Source organism: Xiphophorus maculatus, chromosome 4 (genome assembly GCF_002775205.1).
Source record: "Xiphophorus maculatus strain JP 163 A chromosome 4, X_maculatus-5.0-male, whole genome shotgun sequence".
Classification (NCBI taxonomy): Eukaryota; Metazoa; Chordata; class Actinopteri; order Cyprinodontiformes; family Poeciliidae; genus Xiphophorus; species Xiphophorus maculatus.
Window position 1 is genome coordinate 8,476,503 of NC_036446.1, and position 19,585 is coordinate 8,496,087.

At 36.6% G+C, this 19,585-nt stretch overlaps 1 long non-coding RNA gene across 1 annotated transcript; it reads left to right on the plus strand.

Moving 5' to 3' along the window:
• Positions 1-11,808: 11,808 nt before the first annotated feature.
• On the plus strand, positions 11,809-18,929 carry LOC111608329. Its single transcript, XR_002752606.1, has 2 exons — positions 11,809-11,947; positions 16,164-18,929. It is a non-coding gene; the product is annotated as an uncharacterized LOC111608329 (long non-coding RNA).
• Positions 18,930-19,585: the final 656 nt, after the last annotated feature.

The following is a 19,585-nucleotide window of genomic DNA, read 5'->3' on the forward strand; positions in this document are numbered from 1 at the left end:
TTCAGTTTGTCAATGAGAGGAAATGGGATCTTTACACCCAATTTGAGGTGAAGTGACTCAGAGTTTACTTGTAGGATATCCCGTGACCCCGGTATAATGACTTCCAGACTGCAGGTGGTCCTGTTCTTGTGTGGCAGTGATAGGACGCCATAAACAGACTTAATCACATTTTCTGCCTGCCTTGGCAGCCTCTTATGCTGTTGATCATTTTTCTGTATTTCAGTACATATCTTTTCTTAATTAACACATGTTAAGTAATATTTGATATTTGACTAGCCCCTTGTCCAGGTGTTAATGTATCACATTCTAGGGGTTTGTCTTTCCTGTTGAATTTTTCCTGTCAGCAGCTGATTGTATCATTTTCTGTAACTACTGCCTTGCGATTTCTATAGGACAACTGTTAAGTTTACAAGAGAACCTTTCTTTAAATTTTTACGCATTGGAAAAACATTGAAGTCACCAGTTTATCGATCAAGAAAAGGTGGTCATAATACCAACAGGTATACATCTATATTCTGAAATTCCTCTTTAATGTAAGCCATAACCACGGAGCTTTACATTAGACAACTTGATTATGAGGCATCCAATTAAAAAAAATCCCAATCTTCCTGTTACGAGTTTCTGCATTACAGTATATGGCCTGAATAAAACTAAGGTAGGCTTTAACTTTGAGTGTCCCATCATCACACAGGGCCACATTAAAATTTTACAGGAGACATGATGGTCTAACAAAACGAACACAAGCAGCCAGAAACAGACCAGTCAAAAGTACTGATACTGTATTTTTGATGAACTACTAAACTGATTTTAATACTTCCAGGAAACAAGATGAAAGCTTTTCTTTTTGAGTAATGCAGTCTTAAATGCACAAGTAATTTTTACAAAGTAGGATATTTTCTCAGATATTAACACAAGCAAGAGTAAACCACTAAAACAACTAAAAAATACTACAAAAAATAAAAATAAATCCATTGACATGACATTGCTTTACTTTGTAACTCAGTCAAACAAAATTATAATGTCCTGTATTTCAGAGGGAAGAGGGACTCCATAGTTCCTGGCTTCTGTGGACATGAGCTTCTTGTCCCAGTGTTGGGATGATGTTGATCTAAGAGAGTTGAGCTCCTGAGGCATGCCTGAGAAAGTTTATCATTGGTTGGGGGAGGCTTGGGCAGTAGAAACCCATGAAACCTGCCATCCCGGCCATAATTGGAGGTCATTAATCATGTGAGGCCATCCTGCAGTGAATAGTTCTGTGTTTCTCTTTGCTGTTTGGCCAGCAGAGAGATGTTGCCTGCATAGACCGGGACCTCGAGTCACGCTGGAAACCGTTTGGTTAGGGTATTTCTTTTAAACCAACATTTCTGTATGGAGTTTTAGTGATTAGCTTTCACTCCTTGTGGAAAAATCTTTAATGCATTAGTCATAGAAATGTTTTTTTTAATTATTATTTAATGTGAAGGAATCAAATAAAATTTAGGATTTTATTTACAGTAATCATTAATCAAAGTTGTAAAAAAAAGGCTTCACATATCTGTGGATTTTCAAGGAAGGTTTTGGCCATTACTGTCATTTTAGGATCCCAAATATTAGGAGGCAAGATGATAACCATAAATGTGCTTGTTGCAGCACTAACCCTTGGACTGCAAGCTGAGAAAATGTTTTTTGTTTCTTTTTGGCATACAATTCTCCAATTTGGAAATTAAATAAATTAAAATTTGCATATGCATAAGATTGTACATTGGAAAAGCATTTTATACAACAAAAAATCTCCACAATGCCTCATTTTGAAATCTTGTTAATGACTTCCAATTATTTCAGCTCAACACTTTAGCTCATAGATATGAATTAGATGTGGGAGTATATTTGAAAGCTGGAAATCACAACCCCCCGGTCCAGCTGCTATTGATCGCAGCAGCGGAAAATCCATAGCGGCTGATTTGTGAACCATTAAGTTTTGAACCCAAAGCTTATAATGTTCATATTCACAGCTTTCCTCTGTGCTGATGAGGGCGAGGGTGGGATAAAGAGGCAGAGGGTTAGAGCATTAGATGCAGAGGGGGGGTTGGAGGCGGGCTGTTAGGGAATGAATGAGAAAAAAACAGAGGGATTGAAGATCATTGAACGAATCGATTCCGCTTTAACTGGAAGATGGCCTATAAATGCAACAGAACAATGAGAAAGAGCACAAAGGGAGCAATTTGTTATTATCATATTTACAACTCTGGTCTAATTCAGCTTTAAATTTATAGGTTGGGTCCATTAGAGAAGAAAGGAACCTCTACCTGTTCTGAATTCAGATGCAAGACCAAATAAGCAGAGCTTTTTTAGAGGCACTCTTAATATTTTGTGTTGGTCTGTGACAACTCTGTTCCTTCTTCTCTTTCTGGTCAGCCTGAGGTTGTGTCACACCATTACCTCCATAATATTTCTATGCTGTCACTATTTAATTGCAATCTAACTAGAAATTAAAGACACCTGGCAGCTAGCATGCAAGCTCAATATTATGCTGTGGAAAATCCAGCAATGACAAATTCTTGAGTGAACCAAAATGATAATTAATGATTTCTACAACAAGAAGCCATTACACCAGAGGCGTCAAAAAAGTCATGAAGAAACATTAATCACATCCATCATTGCACGTTCTCAGTTACACATTCGCTCCTCTTTTGATCATCACCTTTTCACTAAATGGAACCACAAACTGTGACAAATCCCGAGGGAAACGCTAGTATGTTTTTCATCCAAATTTTGATTTCATCTAACTGTGAGCTACAGATGAAAATTGCAACTCACTCAAAGAAAGCCATTGAGATCTCCTGGACGTCGGCCATCCGATGGCAGTAATGGAGTGTTTTTAGAGGGAGAAAACTCCAAGCACAGTAGGAAACAGTTGGGTCTTTTACTGCACATGTATGTTCAAAAAGCCACCTTTGTTTTTCAGTAAAATAATATATTGTCAACTTAATGAGAACTTGTGCTTGATTTTTTTTTTAATATTTATTTCAAAGATGAAAAAGACATTGTTATTGTTCAGAAGTTGCAGTTTTAGATTAATAATTTTTTTTTTTACATATTTCTTGAAACTGTCACTATGTCGTGACAGTATGGTATCGGAGCCAGGAGGAGGGTCTCAGTGCTGTCAATTACAATCTCTTGTTGCGCTGCTCATTCTCTGTCTCTGATATGGCATAGCTACTTCTTGATGTTAGAGCATGTCATGGATGCTAGGATAGTTAGAATGTCCACCGATGATGCCGGATAAACATTTTTTCTATAACAGTAAGTTGTTTTTCCACCATGAGCACATTGAGCAGAGAGTACACAAGGATGATTGAGAGCGCTAAGACCCTCCTCCTAGCTCTGACTGATTGGTTTGGGTCGGAAGTGGTGCATTTCTTCAGATGGCAATCATAGCTCAGGAGAGGCAGTGGAGGAGATCAATCTTTTTACAGATTATCTGTCTTATGCTATCATGACATGGTGACTGTTTAAAAAATATGTTAAAAAAAAAAATAAATGCTACATACGGCAGCTGTAACTGACATACAGGTAAAAAAATCAGCAAGGGAAACAGTATTTAGTTTATTATAAAATTTAATTTAAAGTACATTTTATTGAACCATTGTTTAACAGTCTATCAGTCAAAGGAAAGATCATGATTCAGTTTAAGCAAAGAGATGGTATATGCTCATAAAACAGTAAGGATTCATTTAAGAGTCTGGAAAAGCAGGATAGATTCTCCCTGCTCCCTCAAAGATGTGTTGAGTGGCGTCCTAATCAAAAATCAATGTGCCCACTTGACTAGGCCCACAAGGCTTCTGTAGCGGGTTATGTAATCTGATAATATCAATCATAACTGTGTTAGAGGCAATCTGTCTGAGTTTCACAGGACTGGGGTCAGTGAGTAGTGAGAGGGAAGGATGAGGAAGCCTTGGCCTCCCATGCCATCAATTACCACTTATTATGAGGAGCTGCTTACTCCCGCAGAGTTGTGTACCCCCCGACCCCACCGCCACCATAAATAATATTAACAGGACCAACCCCATCAATCAATACTATCACAGCTGTATTGTTCCAGCCTAAATGGCAGCTTCCATGGCTCTCCAGCCTCGATCAATGACCGTGGCTCCTACCGTTAGCACAAAATGGTAAATCTAGCTCTTGTTGAGCCCAGGGGTCTTCAGACTGACTTCTCCTGCTTCTGCAACATTTCTTATCTTCTAGTTCTGTGGCTGTCAATCTCTTTAATTCTGTTTTGGCTGTACTCCACTTGAAATATTACATACACATTATCATCCTCGCAAAGGTAAATGTGCTCTTTTTCTGAAAACCAAATTGGTAAAATATCATTTAAAGAAGCTGGATCTAGATCCTTAATATCAAGACTCTTGAAAGATGGTTTATCAACTAACTTACTCTTTTTAAAATCAAATAGTGCTTCGAAATGACCGCTTATACAAAATAAACTTACTGTGCATTGCCTATGTCACCTTTAAGTTGATCTCCCACTAGTCCCAGTAGTGCTGTCTGAAGGTGCTGCATCTCCAGTCTCTGCTGAAGTCATACTGGCTTGTTAACAGTATGAAGCACACATAGCGGAAGTGTCAGAAAAGTGTCCAAAAAAAGTGATTATGCAGAATTAATGAGTCAGTTAATGATTCGCTTCCCTCCTCTTTTCCACTTCGTAGTGAAATTTCCTGTTGTAAAGGATGTGCTATGAGTACAAACAGCTTAATTTCACAATCGTGTCGGTGGTGGTGGGGGAGGGTCTGCGTGGTGGCGGAGGCAAATGCTAACAAAGTATTTACAAAATATTTTCATTCACTTTGAGCAGATAGTGATCACAGGAGAAGGTTTATTTCATCTATTGATTACTAGAACTATCATGATCAGTGCTAGTTTCTTTTTTTATTTTTTGTGTGTGTCTGACTGTCCACTATTTATGTTTCCTTCCTGTCTAAGCTGAAGGAGCCATGAAGGAATAACACTGAATTCTCTGTATTATTTATCAAGCAGTGATATTGACCTGCTTTATGGGCCCAAACTACTTCAGAATGTTTACAAAGGTGATATACTGAAATTGGAAAGTGTAGTGTGCATGTACAGTATATTTACTTACACTTTATTCTTGTGCATTCAGTGGAGGAGCCAAGCTCAGTCCAACCTCATCAGGAACTTCAAATGCTGGCCTTACACTGACCTGCAGACTTCAAAGCTTGATCAAGCCTTCCCCAGACAAGGAATTCTGTGGTTCAAGCAATTTGTTAAACAGGAGAGAGGTTTAGTTTGATTTTGGAATAAAAGGATGTTTCAGTAGTCCTGGATAACCCCATTGCCAAGCCACTCAGGACCTGTGAGAAGTGCCATGGATCACGTCACAAAGAAAGAAATTCCCTAATGGTACTTGGTGTAGAAAAACAGGTGTTGCTTTTTCCCAGGGAAGACAATTACACTCTGCGTGTAAGATATCCAAATGACGAGCTTTTTATGTTATTTTGTAAGCATAAATGACTAAGAAAGCAAGTAAATCTGCAAAAAAGGTTTTTAAAATTGTACAACAAGCAATATTTCTTAAGACGGCACAGTGATTGTGATTTTCAGCTGTGCCGTGAATTAAGATTTCTCATGAATGTTTGCCAACTATGCAACAAAAAATATCAGAAAGATGTTTCCTTGTTTGCAATACAGGTCTCATCTGAATGCACCCAGAGAACTTCACTGTCAGACAAACTTCTGTAGCGTCATTGAGTGCAGTTTGAGCAAGATGTGTGAAATTTAGCTGGTTTTCTATTGTAAAAATACAACAACATTGTCTTTAGATATTTTTCTAGCCCGTCAAACAAATTCTAAAGCTAAAACATTTTTGTGACGGTAACATCATTCTTTGAAATTCGTTATTCTTCTGCCATATTTGTAATTATTTGGAGTTTGGATTTTGTTCTTTCCAAAGGTTGCATATTGCGTGCAGCTAAAAGCGCACTGGCCCTACTTCCAAGATGTTTTATTTTAATCATTTTCACAAGAGGGTAGTCTAAACCACTCTTGTATACGCCTCCAGTAATCGTTACAGTTGGCTGAAACCTGTCAAGCGAAGATGTATGAGCGGGTATATAAAACGGACATAATTTCATGGTGAAGATGGGAATTGTTATTGCTGTTTGATTATTGAACCTTTTTTGGGGGCGACTGCAAAAGCCTTTACTCCGGATTAGCATTCAGGTTTAACCCAATTATTTATGTGTAACTCACAATGGTGTTTTGAAATCTGTCTCCCTCTTTAAACAGTGTAAACAAAGGCTATCCATCATAACCCCCAGACAGCTGTAATTGCTACCAGAGTGAGCGAGTTCACTCAAAGCTGTATTAACACATTGTTTTGTCTCAGTATTCTGTGCTGGTTTCATCAAAGTGCTATTTCTCATGAATGGAAACACTCATTTATTTGACTGTTTTTTTTAAGATCTGTTTAGTCGACTTGATTTCCCTGTTTTCTTGGGTTTTGCCTAAATGGAACAACTCAAATCAATAGAGACTTCATAATTTGTTAATTATGGCTGCTCAACTTGCTTGTTGAGAATTTACCACATATATCAAATTATTAGATAAAATCATTGCTTTATTTGTTATAAGTACAGAATTTTCTTTCTCAAATACTTCTGACCAGTCAGATCCAATCTATTTTAGTGAACATGAATGTATGTCAACACAACAGTGGTTCTGGTCTGAAGGTGATTCCATATGGCAGGACGACAGATGGGTCAGGTTTGTTTTGTTCAAGTTGTTTAATATTTCTGTGTTTTTCTGCTTTGAAACAATGAATGATGAATTACATATGAAGAAAAAAGGCTCTAAAAGGCGTCGGGTGATGCTGAAGTGTGGAGAAAAAACATACCTTGGCAAGGATTTTACACAAAATTTAACAAAAAGTAAAAACAAAAAAGCAATAAATTCACACAAAGGACTTGGAGCAACAAAATCCAATAGGTGGATTAGGCTTGGCTCAACTAAACTGGAAAAATACAACTCCTTGCTTGTTGTGATACTGTTTCCTTCGTGACTGAATCAACTGTCAGCTGCTCATCTTTTGGGAGTTTTCAGTCCAGGTGATGGCAAATAATGCAGGTAAACCAACCAGAAGTTCTTCAAAATCAGAGCAAATATAGAAGTCAAAGCCAGTGGTTCCCAAAGTGTGGAGCGCACCCCCTGGGGGAGGCACAGTGCCATTGCGGGCGGTCGCTGGGAGCAGAATGGATGAATAAAAAAAAAGAAAAATAGTTACACAAAAGTGTTGCACTGTAGGCATGGTCTGTAGTGTGTTTTGTTTCAACCTGAAGTGTGAAATAAACTTCAGTGGAGTTTGAAAACAAAATATGTATATTTCATGTCTGGTTGAACGATGTGTGTGCCCAGTTGTTTTTTTTTTTCTTTTTTGGGGATGATTTTATTGTAATCCATAGGGGGCCCCAGAAAATCTTTGGGAACCACTGATCTAAGCAAACACATGGAAAGAAAACTCTGTCCTAAAAGGAGCTGCTTTTATATAGTGTTTCACAAGAAACACAACACAACAACAAGAAATCATTCTTCTGAATAAATATAAAGCCTGACACATTAACCGCTATTTCGATTCTTTTTAAGTTTTAGTAACGTCCTAAATCACAACCATGGAATGATTCAAATAAGACATAAGGGGCACACATGTGTCCCCATATGTGTGACAAATGTAAAACTTAGATGTCATAGTAACACTGAAATTGTAAAAACTCATCACTGGTGAAGCACAACAGGACCTTAAAAGTCTTGACATTTTTAAGGTCTGAAGACAAGAGTAGTCACTGTGGATGAAAGTTATCTGTGTGTTTGTGAACACTACATTAATAGTAAGCTATAAACAATGTAGTACACTTTTTTCAAAAATATCTCAGACATTATGGTCTGATATTATATTCCTTCTTTATTTGCCTTGTGAAAACCATAGCCATACGCAGGAAGCCGCCAGTCAACTGGGGAAAAGGAAGGAAATGAAGACAGAGCTTGTTGACTCCTTTCACGTTAATGAATTGAGAGGCATAGATTTTATGAAGCTGAGTCGTATTGACCTGTGACTGCCATCTACTTCTTAGTTTCATAACATAATCAGCCCTTGACACATGATTATAATAACCCATTGCGATTTACTGCATCCTCTGCAAACACATTGATTTTTCTGAACAGCTCCAAGAACCAATTACATTAATATTGCGGCATAATTTGTTTACACATTACTAAATTACTGAGAGATTAAAAGTGAAATAGCACAGCTCATACCCTGTCCAGCATAACTGCAAGAGAGGAAATTAATATGGATTCAAGAGGTCCTCAGAGACATGTGCAGTAAAGGGGAGAAAAAATAAAAGAGAGCAATCTATAAGCATGCTTGCGTAAGAGTATACTCTCTCAACAGGTTAGCCAGATGTTAGATTCAATATTCATTCTGGCCCAGGTAATTAATATGGTCTTTAATTAGATTTACATATGAATATCGACAGACTCTGTTCCCTCAGAGAGGGTCTCGGCTTTCTCACTTTTAAACCCCGGTTAGCCTTGGATATGGACAGTTTTCCTTCCATTCACTGTAATGATTCAACGAGATGCCTTTAGGAGACTTAAGCACATCTGAGCTAGTGTATTGAAAAGTAGGTGTGGAGCTTTCCACAAGTTAGAAACCTATTTCATCTACCTGTTCCTCTTTACTGCACCTCCTCTCCAGTCAGGGCAAGCCGCTGCATGGCACACTAACTTTTCAGCAGAAATGTGTTGCACTGACCTTTGATGGCCCACATTGATCCGCTGTACTGAGTGGCCATTTCCGCACAAACAAACATATATAATTGGTATTGGGTTCCAATGGTGCTCTTTCAATGTCTTGGGGATGCTTTGCGGCAATATAAATCAATTCACACTTATAGACACGATATGGGTGCATTAGTGCTGACTGGTCATTTGAAGATGGGGCGTGAGACTCAGAATTCAATAGACCTTGATCAGGCACACACGATCTATCTCCATCAATCCTTAGTTTCTGTCAGTACGCAGGTGTTTCGATGGTGATTAAAGGCAATTTTGTCTTTGATTGTGGTTTACATTTTGGTTGTTTTGTCTGCAAAAGACAATCAGTACTTTTGTGTGGTATGATTATGTGGGCCTGTTATGGAAAACTCTCTTTCTGTATATTTTTGTACTTGCATTCGGGTCTCTATGTCTTCTAGAAACAGTCCAAACAAAATACAGCAGGGTTTTGGCAATAAGTGAATGTTCTGTTGTCTTGGCGTTAACAAGCTGTCTAGAAAACAAGCTGTTTCCAAAACCTCCTGATTATGAAGTTGCAATAAGTGAGCACTTTACCTTTACCTAGCAACCCAAGTCCAGCCTCTCGCCAACCTAAGCGGAGCTCTGCTCACAAAGATGAACAAGTTTGGTCACCTTATCAGAAAACATTGCAACGATAGCCTACCCAAAACACATCTGACTTCTCACCCTGTTTGTTTTTCATGTATTTCAGTCAGTGTGTTACATCGCCATCTACAGATCTGACATGCTTGTCCTTAATGTTTTCAGTAGTATTTTCATGGAAGGAAGAAGGAAGTCAATTTTAGAAATTAATTTCTAAGAAAGGTCCAGTACAAACATGTCTTCTTAAACATTGTCTTTCAAGATCAGGAAAGCCTAAAAATGGACAGATGTGTAAGCAAATTATCACTGTAATTTGCATGTAAAAAGAAAACTTGTTGATTAGGCCAACACAACTAGCTCTCGTCGAGGAGTCTACAATCTCCTAAATCCTATTATGTGACAGGCCTTCTCCTCTTCTTTGGCCTTCTTTGACGAACTTCACTTTTGTGTCACATTTGAATGTTTCAGATTCTTACAGAAATTTTGATGTCTGAGAAAGATAATCTGAGTAAATACAAAATATAGTTTCCAATGATATTCAAACAACATATCATTTATGCTATATAAAAAAAGGCTTGCCCCTTAATAGCTAGTTTTGCCATTCCTGGTCACAGCAACTGCAAATAAATGTTTGGAATGACAGGTAATGAGTTTTTAACGTTACTGTGCAGGAATTTTGGCCACTTCTGCTTATAGAATTGTGTGAGTCAGCCACTGAAAGATTTGGCATATGAACGATATATTTCAGGGCATGGTGCTGTGGTTTAACCACATTTCATTACTTCTGAAAAGGCAATTCAAAAATCTTCCGTTTGATTTTTGCTATTCAGAGATAGAGAAGATCATGAACTATGCAGTGCCAGTGAGACATTCTCTTATGAACCTTTCCAGTAGAGAGCAGACTATATGGTCGTGTCTCTTGCAGCAAGTCACCCAGTTCCTGAAGAAGCAAATCAGACCCTTGAAATACCACCTTAATTTTATGCAAGCAGTAACAGGACTCACACCTTCAAGAAAGTAATGCTTTTGCTGGGTGTAGCTAGAAAAAATAAATAAATCAGCAACAATTAAAACCAAAACATTACTGAGTGATTTATTATGGAGCACAGAAATATTTTACACACATGTCCAGGTGCATTTGGGTAACTATTTCTACTTAATAAATCTGATCTTTGTCTGAAATGAAAATCAGTTTCATTTGAAACAATTAAGTGTGACAACAAATCTATTTTGTGACAAAGACTTTTTTACAACACTGTAAACAACATTCAGGGTAGTGAAGCACTAATAAGTAACACTGAACATAAAGCGTGCTTAATGTAAAGAACTTAAAAACTTGATAAAAGCTGCAGTTGAATGGGAGAAGTAACAATATCAGTGTAGCATTCAGAAGAAAAAAGAAACATCTCATTAACTCTTCTGTTTCCTTCAAAGATTTATCCATCCTTTACTACAAGTGTTAATCAAGAATGCAAAAAAAGTGATGTTATCCCAATTATTTTCCAGTTATATTTGAGAGAAAAATTAGAGTAAATGTTTACGTTTCACATTTGGACTGAGGGTTATTTTACTGGTCAGTGCTCGGGGGGAAGATGGGTGCTAGCCATTACCTGTCCACTAAGCAGTTCTGCTCTGCTGTTTACTCAGCTGTAAGGCCCCGGTCTTCAGCAAAAGGGGCAAAAGGAGCAGGTCACTAAATATTTCATTTCCCAAGTAAAACACACTTCCCCTTGTCAGGACAAAAAAAAAAAGTGAAAGAAACAGATCGCAGTGATGAATGTGCAATCAGCCTGATTAACCCATTATTAGTTGTCCAAAGGATTCACTGAATAGCAGAAAAAGCTGTTTATATGTCTTATAGTTGAAGCTATGAATGTGATGTAAGGAGGCTTCATGAACTTTTACCTTTGCAATTTGGTGATGTAACAGGATGGGTAACCCTTTTCTGTCTTTTCCAGTTACATTGGTGTTTTTATCCACCGCATATTACAAAAACATAAATGACGACTTCATTTAAAACCCAAGAGAAAACTATTCACATGAGATTCTTAAAACTTAAAACTCCAGCCTGCATCATTTGATTCTTTATGTATACTACTTCCAGCAGATGGTGCTACAATCTCTTCACACTGCAGCTGAACTACACTGAAGCTAGACACTGCTGTGGCGGCCTCCCACCAACATGCAACACGCTATTATAAGAAGAAAAAAAAACTTATTTCCTGCACCACGTTTAATGATAAGTGAATAAGTTTTGACTTTGTTTTTCAAAGAAGAAAATTGATTTTTTTTTTTAAGGATAAGATTTAGAGTAATCAACAATTAGCATGGCTTGTGCTCAGACTCCTTTTTTTTTCTTTTTTTTCTCATTCGTTGAGCGAGATCAGAGAATGTTTTTTATTCCCTGTTGTGTCGTTCAGCTGCAGAAGAACCAGTGGATTCAGTGTTCGGGCTTCTAGCGCATGGGTTGGATGGCTCAGCCAAATAGCACAGCTAAAATGGACAGATGTGGGTAAGAGTGTTAACATCTTTGTTTTTAAACTGCCTGAGAGGTGACAGGTTAATAATTAAGCTTACGGGCATCTAACTGGTGACTGTTGTTTCTAATTAAAGTGATGGTAGCACTATCACAATTCATGTTTAAATATTTGTATCTTTTTATGTTGTTTTTTTTTTAGGGGAGTTGTTATCTTATTATCATTATCATTGTTATCATTATTATTATTATTAGTTAATACGTTTTTCATGTGTGACAATCAACAATGTATTTTTTGTGTTTGTACAGTGTGCTTTGGGGTGTGGGGGGTTGCTAGTTGGTGGGCTGAGGTGGGAGACCGTAGCATGTGAGGTTTTGAAAAGGAGGAATGTGAAAAAGCGTTATTGCCCACACTTCATGTGAATGGAAAAGGCGTTAAAGAAATGGCAGCGTACAGTGGGTGGTAGGGCCTCAGCGCAGCCCGGGAGGAAATGGAATGAGAAAGTGCAGTCAGGCAGACCACTCATTCACCATGACAAATGGGAGAGGCCTAGGCCAAGGGGGATACCTGATACCACACGGTGGGCTGTGTGCACCTGCCTGGGCTTCGTGTGCGCCAAGCTGGAAGTAAACCTTAATTGTAGCAGCACACCTCTACTGTTTGCAGAATTTCAAATGTAACATAGAAACATGGATATTATTGTTATTATTGGTATTGAATTTATATTTTAAAATACTTCTGTTTTGTGTAAAGGTCCTAAAAATAGTAATGTTTAAAATAATCCATTTAATAATGGATTATTTTTATAAATAATAAAATGGTGTGTGTTAAAAAATGACTTGTTTACATTGTGTAGTGTGTTGCAGGATATTCTGCATACGACTGCTGTTAGTGTGCACTTTTAAAAATTGGAATCATCAAATAAAATCACCTTTGAGTTTGTAAAAAAAAAAAAATGAAACAGATGGAACATCCTTTTTTTTTTCCAAACATGTTTTTAACCAAATCGGCGCCAGCAGCGTAAAGCAACCAGACCCACCGTTTAACAGAAACTTTTTTATAAATATTTTTTCAGGACAATTATAGAAAAATGGAAATAATTCCTAGGGACAATTCCCAAGCTCAGACAAAAATAAATACGTGAAATAAAAGCTAAATTTTATAAATATCTCTTATCAGATGCAATGCTCTTTAATTTTGTTTTGTAAAGTGTTTAATAATTTTGAAAAAAAAAATCAGCTTCTAGATTTTACACTTATTAATGCAATTTATTGTTGTTAAATTTCCTTAAATTATGGCGGGGGGTTTTTTTTGTTGTTGTTTTTTAGAAAAGTCTTCATAACACACACATAAGACAGTTATTCAGCCCTGTCCAGAAACATTACGATGTTCCATGTTTTCAAACCGAAGGTCACAAGTTGCAAATCATGAGGTTCCAAACGGCTGCGTGGTACAAATTCCGGTTGCATATTAAATCTTTGGGAACTGTTAGGAATTACGTAGGATACTTCTATAATCCAATTGTATAAATGAGAACACAACAGTTAAACAGCAGAGAAGCAGCTTTTTCTGCACTTAGACTCACACATAGTTGCGGAAATAATCACTGCCTTGGAGCTGTCACTTCTCCAGGAGTGTTGAGGAAGGATTTCTGATAACTTGGCACACAGATAAGCTGTGGTCACTGCAGTGTGGGTCAGTTTGTGACATCTGAGTGTTAATACCATGCAAATCTGAAAAGTCCCTCAGATGTCTAAGTTATAGTTAGATATGAGATTATAAAAGATTTGTTCTTTTATAAGAACAAATCTTATAAATCTGTGTGTTGTATTACATCCCTTCCTTTGTAATATAACACACATCTGCATTGTCGTGTTTTATTACTAAAATATTATATTTAATCATACCTATAAGCAGTGAATATGATGCATAGAGCAAAATACAGAGAAGTAGAGAACATAGTTATAATGCCATAGTTATTATTATTAGTAGTAGAAGGATTATCTCTTTCTGACTTGCTTTTGGTTGAAATAAGAATTGGATTGTTGTTTTGTTCATTTTATTGTCATTCATGAAAAGTAAAGAATCCAACTTTTTTAGTGTGGAAATGTTCAGCTTAACAAAAGACAGTGCTAGAATGTATAAAATAGAAAATACTGGATTCCTGATTGGAACAGAGCGTTGTTCTTCTTAAACATGCTTTAAAAAACCCAAAACCAATCAGGTCTGGATAATCTGTGCAGCTTCTGATTACTAAGTTTGTTTTTAGGAATTGCATCGGCTGCTCTTCAAAAGTATGGGTCAGGCTAAAGTTAGCTGAGTAAATTAAGCTGTGCCTTACATGACTTTTTTAGGATCATTTGCTTCCATGGCAAACTTTTGAACGCAACAAATCAGACATGCACTTCACATGAGAAAAATACTGTAGATAAACTGTAATGTATCTCAATGATAAATAAATACATAAATAGAGGTACTGCGCTTACAAGATCTTCACTTTCTTCCAACAATGTTTCTGCAATCTCCTCTTGTAGGTGTGTGTGTGTTCAGTTTGCTGTGGAAAGTAACTACTGTATATACGTATATATAATATGTGTTACACAAGTTTCAGTGTGTTATCAGTTGTACTTCTATGAATCTACAGTAGCCTTAAGTGTGTTTTTATTTGAGTGGAAAGCATCTGGGTTAATCTCATATTAGTCAACAAGGGTCATTCTCACGAACACTCTTAGACTTGTTTCACAGAACTGTGCTCTTAATTAAAACTCATGGCGTCAGTGGATTATTGTGCTTTATTTAGGAAATGTAGTGATAAAAATCTGCAAAATATAGACACGATCGCTTATCTTGAGCTTCCTAAATTCTGAACTGCAAAAAGTATCTTTTGTTACATCAGTTTAACTAAAATAAATGCCCTTATGTTTTTTTGTGGGGTTTGTTGCTACAGACTTTCCATCGCCACATAGAAAGTAAACTGTATACCTGGCTTGAAGCCTCTATAATTTAGTTTAAGATGCTTCAGTTTAACAATCCTCACTCTGCTCCCAACACTGCTTGTCCAGTGTTGTGCAATTTAAAGCTTATATGTGCCGCACTGTATACATTAATGTTATTTAAGGGATCCGGTGGTTTGCATTAGTGGGCTGCACATTCCTTGCCCCTTACACACTGCGCATCTCCCAGTTCAACCATTTGACTTTCAAATGGAAATAAAGCGGACCAAAATAATAAACAATATGTTCCGAATTAAGGCTTGACTTCAGAGTAAGCCGCATGTTGTGCATAAATCATATGGAGTTAAATATGCTCTGTAAGTAGATTAGGTCAACCGGACTAACCCCGCCGGCCCTCAGACGTTGTGGCTTTCCACATTGAAAGCTCCGAGATGTAATCCAGATTCATAATCCAATCATTCTTCCAAGCTGTTTTGGGGCATTAATTACTGGGTATTTGTGTTGATTTAATATCTCTGTAATCTCCTTTAAACTGCCAGTTGCCGTCTGGTTCATAGCCATGTTGTTTATTGCTTGCTCTGTTTTCTGGACAGAAGTTAAATCTGACGAACCCAGAGATCTCCAGTGGCATCATGTGAAACAATTTAATATGTTATTAATAAAAATAAATGTTTGAATGTATTACAACAAAGTGTTGGGATTATCCAAAACAACGCTAAAAGTTTGTAAAACCTCAGTTTTAGATTAAAGATAAAAAATTATTTTAAACAACTGTTTTCCAAAAATGTTGAAAATCTTAATTTTCATTTCTTTTCTTTTTTACTTGAAAACCATAAAATCTGCAACTCTTTGAAATTTGCTATCAGAAATAATTGTCAGACATGTTTGATTGTTTTGTTGTATAACAAAACCAGAACATTTGAACTTACTTCAGAGGAAAAAGAAATTGTATGCTAATTGATTTAGGCATTTTGGTACTTTAGGTCATATAATTATTAGAACATTATCAAGAATTTGTAACATATATTTAGTAACATAACACAAATGATCAAATCGTGGGGTAGAAAAGAAAATGCACAGTTTCTCCGTGGTGATGAGCTTTGGATCAGATACTTATTGAAAAAAAAAAAGAAATATCCTTTAAAAAACTTTTTAGCCTCACCTTTGTCCAGTTACTTTATCAGTATTAAAAATTTATGTTGCTCAGGAATAAAGGGTGATATAAATAATAAAGTATACCTCTAATTTTTACAGGGTTAAGTGTGTGGGCGTGTATCTGTGTGTGTGTCTCTACTAGTTTCCACTACAGATTTCGGAAACAAAACCTCCAGAAGGGTTTACCACGGCTTGTGAATATCGTCCAATCCAACAGGTGGTGCTGAGAATTTTGACTTGGAGGTATTTACTGTCAATAGTACTTTAGGGTAATTGACTTGTCATAAAGCTTAGGCTGATAATTACCCTTGCTATTTTTATTTAGTTTTATTGTAAGTGGATTCTGCTCCTGGAGGACTTCAGTGCTCTGACTTGCACGTCTAATATTATTAGATGCTATGAGTTGAGCCAGTGCAAATCTGTTAATGCATAAGACCATAAGAACCTCTTATGTTCCAAGCCAGGTCAGAGAGAAGACACAGCAGATTAATATTTGATCATGCAGAGGGGGCCCTTAATCAGATCTGCTTATTTCGTCAGCTGAGTGCTCTGCTTCAATTATCATAATTGTTGTGTTAAACATGATTGTATTTTTTTTTTCTTTTATGTTTTTTTTCCGGCTGGTGGTTGGACATGAGCGTGCACCGTGAGAGAGGGATTCCAGCACCAAACCTAATTAATGCAGGATGGATGGCTGGGCAAGCTGAGGGACGAGGAGGATATTAGGGAGAGGAAAGGGAGGGCGGCTGTGGGCACTGGTTCTGCTCCAAGCCACAGTCGGTGGCATAGCCCAGGGCAGCGCAGGTAACTCCAACCAACCAGAACTCCCCAGGAAGGCTGCCCATCCCTCAGTAATGCTCCCTCAGCATCGCCCCAAGCAGCAGTGGATCTCAGAGAAATCAGATTGGCACAGAAAATTCACTATTTCAGCCCACAGGTTTTCATTCAAGTTAAACAACTGTCAATTGTTCTACTTGCCATCTGGGTTTCCAACTGAAGAGTTTATTTTCTGTTTGCTCCACTGTCCTTTCTCGCTCCATGGCTGTCAGCGGGTGATGATGTTTTACAAAAACCTGGAAACAGAGACACGAATGTAAATGTTTTTCTCTGCCAACTTATTTGTACAACAATTGTACAACAAACAGTGTAATGTATATTTCGAAGTGTTCTGACATGTTATGTTGGATATCACTTGTAATTATTGAGACAAAAATTGCAAACATGAAATATTTCTCAATTTAAAACATTTTACACACAGCTACCACTAGAATGTGCAGTTTGACACTTAAAAAGACATCTTTATTTTGCATCATTGTAGTTCTCAAAAAGGAGGAATAAGAAAAACTATCCCAATATATTGTTACAGTAAAACAATGGCGTATTAATTTTACACATCAAGTAAATACACTTTTTACATGATGAATTGTATTTGCAGTCAAACCAATCATTAGTATGCTTCCAGTATCCTTCAATATTAGAAGACGTTTTACAGTTTGCTGTTGTTAGACTATGTGATCAAAATATTAGTAAAAAAAAAATCTAAATAATTTTAGATGCATAAAAATGTAGGCCTTTTTGTTTCCATCCTAACAGTGCAGACATAATTTAGCATGGTATTTTCCGCTTTTCCCCTTAAAATGTTCTTGCACAGTCTAAAGCTTACAGTAACACAAAATAACTGCCAGATGGTCTAGGGGAAAATGCAAGGAGCAATCACTCCGTACACTTTATTTTTCTCTTTCTGACAATTCTGCTGCTAAAAAAATAAAATAAATCAAAATAAATCCAGGTGGCTCTGATCATAATAGGGGTGACTGCTAGCTGCATTTTATACCACGAGATGGGGAGACATGGGAACGCAAACAGAAGGGATAGCACTGGGAAATTAGTTTCAAACTTTGAGTCTGATTAGCTTATTTTCCGATAGCATTAGTTTGTACTGTAATAAAGCAAACAATATAAATACCTCAAGAAATACACAGCTTAAATACTAATAAGAGTAAAAAAACTATTAAATTAAACACTAAGTTGTTGATTTTTTTTTTACGTTGGCAGATGATTATACATTTTCTGTTTAATTAAACTTATAAATAATTTTTTAAGCTGTTTCTCATAGTAGTTCATTACTGTTTATCACTGGGCTTTCAACATAAAATAATGTTGTTAGTTGTCTATTTGTAAAGAACTTTTTATGCACTATATAGTACAGAGAACCGAAACAAGGAGAATATTTGTTCATACATTAAAACACACACGCCAAGAAAATGTTTACTTTTTTTGTCTTAAGTGATGTTGATATTTGAGATGGGAAACATTTTATAATTTACAGCCGCATTTTATGTTTTTCCAAATCTGTACAGATGAAAAATGTCATGTGGTTTTTATGTAGAAAGAAAAAGCATTAAACAAAAAAAACGTCCCCAGCTTTTTAACCCTTCAAAAAGTTTGACGAAATAAATAAGAATTTGGATTTTTGAAACCGAATTTGTTTAAATAATGTTTTTTTTTTTATTTTGGCAAGGTTTTTGAAAAGCATAATAATAACTGATGCAGAAATGTTATAAAAAATTTTAATGTTAGTTGTGTTGTGCATTTATTTGCAAATTAGCAATATATTTACTGGACACAGCAGATATCTGTGGGAAGAACTAACTTTGTTAAAGTGGCAGAGTTCCCAGAAATATTCAAGGGTGTTGTGGGATTGAACCAAAAAACTAATTTGAAGCTTCAGCTGATCTTTATTTGTATGTAAAATGCACAGATCATTTGAGGTTTTATCCAGTCAACAATTATTGGAAAGAAGTTGCCTCAACTTGCAGATTAATATCCTTTCTTTGAATTGAAGCATTCATGTGTGTAATTCTGTTCATATGTCACACTAAACAATAAAATTACCAAAGCAAAACTCTGCTTTGTGTCATTTTGATTGCTGTCTCATGAATATGCTGTCAGCCAGCCAGTTCGTCATAAGCATGTCTGTTGGACAAATGAGCCCACGGACCACTTCTGTCTCTATGAAAGCCATCTATCCTGCTGCAGGCATGGCACAGCACAGAAAAACACTAGGAGAGATGGTCCCCCATTAATCTATGTTGACTGGCTGGAAATTGCATCTTTGTAATGAGTATTAGGTGTGCATCTACATGAATTAAAGCTGAATGAGCATCTGATTGATTACCTCGTCCCCAAATGACGCTGCTTCCTGTGATCATTATTGTTTAAAAGTGACTAAATCATATCTTGATGATTAAATGTCTTTGTGAAGAGAGGAAGAGATAAAGTCAAGACACAAAGTTTGAGAAATTGCATCTGTCTTCAAGTTTCAGTTTATGTACTGTAGTTTTGGTGAGTTGTAGAAGTTGATGTTGGGAATGTTTGGTCAGATTCATTGTCTGTCAAACACTTGGAAAAAAAATAGACTAAATTAAAAGAAATGTATTAGATTTACTCTTTTAAAAATTCCATTTGAGTATCTTGAATGCAAATAAATAAGACAACTATAAAAGATTAAATCCAGGTGGAACAACTGTTTGAGTTGGCATCAGGTTTGTTTTTTAATTTGCA